Consider the following 4,576-nt stretch of genomic DNA (forward strand, 5'->3'; position numbering starts at 1 on the left):
AAAACATAAATCTCTGAAAATGGAAGTTTCTAATGTAATAATCACAGCAAGGAGTCAGAAGGGTTTCCATGCCTTCCAGTCCTCCACACCTAATAGAACATTATATAAGGGGCAGGCTGGGTTTCCCTACTTAACAAGCATCAGCTAATGGGCTCTTTTGGCAGCAGGATACGAAACTAGATGGACCAATGGTCTGGTCCAGGGTAACAAGGAGACCAGACGAGATGGACTCATTGGTCTGACCTGAGATGTGGATACCAGGATACTTTGGCCTCTTGGTCTGATCCAGTGTAGCAGGGAGTGATGGGGCTGTTAAGCTAGATGTTTAATTGATTTGATACAGTATAACAGGAGGTTGAATACCAGACTTCATATATTAATGCTTTGAATCCTATATTCCTAACTCATCACTAACAGTGGAAGGATTCATTTTAACAGTGAAGCAAATTTTAAGACTGATTGCAAAAAGTCATATGCTATTTGGAATTTTAAGTTGTATCTGTTCAAGTTTTAACACAGGACAGACAATTCTGACAACTGGGAAGACTGACGCCTAGAGTCTGTTCCTGCGTGCTAGTACGTCCTTCTTGGTAAGGGTTATTCTGTACCAGTCAGTGCAGATTTCTGATGCTTCCAAGGATGGGGTGTGGTGGGGGAGGTGAATTCCAAACACTTTAGTTTCAGGCTGAAACCTATTTGTGCATTCATTCTGATATGCCAGCTAAGGTGAAATCCATGGAAACAAATGCCACTGTGCTGTCGCCATGGACACAAAGCCCCCACGAGGATTATGGGCAGCAATAGAAAAGCAGAGCTGCCCATTAGCAGATCTGCTCTGCACTCAAAAACATGGTCCGTTCCAGAATTTTTCTTGGAATTGTTTGGCTGAACAACAGCTTTAGTATGTTAGAAAATAAAGTTAACCTTGTGAGAGAGGGAGGAGAGACAGACTGACGGACTGGGATTGATCTTGGATAAAGCAAGCTACTGCAAAGATTAAATTGTAGAAGCCTGCATTCTAAATCTGAATTCATCCCCCCTGCCTCCTCCAAAAATCTCAACAGTGTTAATTGGCATCCGTACCCTCTAGTGCCTGGAAATTCCTGTAGTGATGCCTAATTGAGTCATCTGTATAAGAAGGATAATCTAAACAGAAGAGATGGAGTCCAGATACCATGGTGATAGGCACATTAGGCATACCAAACAGGATTCTGTATTGCCTGCAACTTGTGTAGTCCTTTGCACCAATGCAAAGCAGGTATAAAATACTTACCCAGAGCACTAACAACTTGTACTCACTTTTATATAGGACAATATCAGAAAAAGTGGGGTGGCTCCATACTGAGACAGACAGACCATACCCTACTACACCCAGATGTGGGTTAACATGTGAAGGATGAACTCTGCAAGTGTGTCAGGGGACCTGTTTCTTCTTCTGGGCTGCAGCATTTGTAGTGAGCGCCTACCCTAAAGCCTCAATGTGACCCTGGAAACTGGTGGCAGCCAAAAGAGATCAGAATGTAGTAGGCAGCTTGCTGAGATGTTTTGCCATCTGAAAATAAACAGAAGGATGGTTGTAGGGTAGGAAGGATGGTCTAATCACTTGAATAGGGCCACAGACTGGGATGCAGAAGACCTGGGTTCAATTTTTGGCTCAGCCACAGACATGACCTTGGCCAAGTCACTTAATGTATTCTGTGACTCAGTTCCCCCACTATAAAATGGGGATAATATAAAATGGGGATATCTCACAGGATATGAGGATAAACTTTCATTGATGATTGTGAGGTGCTCAGATACCCTGGAGATGTGGGCCATCTATGTACCAACACAGGATAGGATGAACAGTATGCTGCATGGAGAACAGGGAGCCAAATTCAACAGTGGTATAAATCACACATAGGGCCAGATCCCTGACAGATGTAAGCCATTGTAGTTCCATTGTCTTTAATGGATCCATGCCACTTTATACCAGCTATGGATTTGACATGGCATATAAGGTATCCTGAAAACAGCAGTGCAATTACACCCCTTTCTGACCCCTGGATGTGTAAGTCATACTTGTTTTCCATCCCATAGAATTCCAACTCTTAAGACTTCTGACAGATTTACACCCCAGTGACCAGCCTCTACATTGCCCTGCACTTTGTGTAATTATTTACACCCACTGAGATTGCAAGCTCTTTTGGGCAGGGACAATCTTTTTGTTAGATGGTGTTACAGCACCTTGGGGCCCAGATCCTTAACTGGTGATCCTTAAGCACAGCCAGGGGGGAAAAAAACAGCTTTTATCCCCATTTAATTAGTCACAGAGGACCTGCTTCTGGTCTCCATTACACCATTGTAAATCAGGAGTAACTCCACTGCAGACAGAGGTCTAGATTCTCCACTGGTAAATCAGTGGAGCTCTGTTGACTTCACCAGTTCAGAATCTGGCCTCCTGGACTTAAAACTGGTGTAAAATCAGACCAGAATGAAATCCAGAGACTGCCATGGGAGTGTTCCCACATACTCCAGGCTGAATTTGGTACAGTTTATCTGTTTTGCAGCCTGAAGGCTAGAAAAGTTGTCAAAACACTTATTTAAACCAAAATTGCTGCTTCTCTCAGGCAGCATTGCCTTATAAGGCACCTTAATCACATACACATTTGTCTCCTTTGTAAAGCCTCCCAACAGAAACAGATGGGCAGCATAAACAAGAGCTGAGACAGTTGTGCAGTGACAAGATGAGAGCTTGTTAGTTTAATGAGTCATTATTTATTCCCCTCTAGAAAAGATTAAACAAAATGATACACTCTGTACAAAATGCAAATCAGTGACGTTGAGATGTTGTAGGAAAAACATATTCTGATGTGGAGGGAGGAACAGAAGGTCAGTGCACCTTAATTCTTAAGGGTACACATCTTAAATTGTGAACTGAAGCTGCCAGAAATGTCCATGAATGATGATGCTTTGAATTTAATTACTGCCTTTAAGCCAGTGGGTTCTTATATACTTTACATACATCAAGCCTTGATATCTGTGTGACAAAGGGAAGGCATTTTTAATCCCTATTTTATAGATGGGGAAACTGAGGAAGAGAGAGTTGTGACACAGTAAATCAGTGGTAGAGCTAGGAACAGTGCTGAGTCCTGGGTCCTCACTGCTTCTAAGCACAAGACAACATCCTCCTCCCAAAGCTGGGAATAGAACCCAAGAGTCCTGACTCCCAGTTTCCTCCCCTAAGCATTAAACATTCCCCTCCCAGAGATGGAACTAGAACCCTAGAGTCAAAGGGATCTGATAGGTGCTTATACTATGTCCTATCTCATACCCCAAGTCTGGGCGTTTGAAAAGATTTTAAGGGAGTCAGGCACCCAATTCCTATTAAATTTCAGATGGATTTGGGTGTCCAACTCCAGCAGGCTCTTTTTACAATCCTAGCCCCAAAAAATAATGCAAGTCTGAATTATTCCATATTGTTCCAACAAGGCATCCCCCACAGATTAGTTGAGCAGTCTTTTAAGTCCCTCCTTATATCCTACCTCTGCCATGACACCTACAAATCATTCTTGTTTAACACTGCTTAGGTTAGTGACAAGTGGAGACTACTATTTCTCTGCTTCATGCTGTTTCTTTTATTATTCCCTCATCCTCTCTACCCACTCAGTTGTGTGTCCTATCCAGTACTTACATAGTAAGATTGTGGAGGCAGAAGTGGTCTTCTATATTAAAATGTCTGTATAATACCTAGTACCATGGGGCCTTGATATTTGACTGGGTGGAAGAATGGCTACTAGACTGGAACTCTGGGGTGTTAGGTTCAATTCTTGGCTTAGCCCTGGACTCCCTGTGTGACCCTGCCCAAGGAATTTAAAAGCCTTTAAAAATCTGCCCATTGATCTATCCTTTGCCTCAATTCCTCCAGCTATAAAATGGGGACAATGCTCCCCTACATCACAGGAGTGCTACGAGGATAAAGTCCATTAATGATGAGCAACACGGAATTACTGAGATAGACTGGAGTTCCTACCTAGGTACTAAAGTATTATAAATAAATAAATAAATATAAGACCAAGGGCTGACATTTAAAGAACACCTAGGGAATTTTAATGGGAATTGGGAGTCCAAATCTTTTAGGCAACTTTGAAAATATGACCCAATTGAGCAAATGGAACCATCTGTTGTCTTGGTTATTTCTGCAGTTCTAATGCCAACAGAATTTAGATTTCCACCAATTTTAAGGCCAGAAGGGACCATCATCATTCTTCATAACACAGGCTAAAAAATGTCCCCACAAATTTCTGCATCAAGCTCAACAATTTGTGGTTGAATTAGAGAGTGTCTCTCAGTTTGTAGACTCCAAGTGATGGAGAATTTACCACATCCCTTGATAATCTGTTCCAGTGGTTAATTATCCTTGCTGTTGAAAAGTTTCATCTGATTTCCAGCTTGAAGTATGACTTCAACTTCCAACCATTGAATGCCTACGTCTGCTAAAATATACAGTCTGCTAATTTTTACTCCTAGCTTTTTTATAAAGAAGGATCATCATCAAAACCAAATGTTTTTTTTCCTAGTTGCTTTACTAGTAAAG

The sequence above is a fragment of the Eretmochelys imbricata genome, chromosome 7 (genome assembly GCF_965152235.1).
Source record: "Eretmochelys imbricata isolate rEreImb1 chromosome 7, rEreImb1.hap1, whole genome shotgun sequence".
Taxonomy (NCBI): Eukaryota; Metazoa; Chordata; order Testudines; family Cheloniidae; genus Eretmochelys; species Eretmochelys imbricata.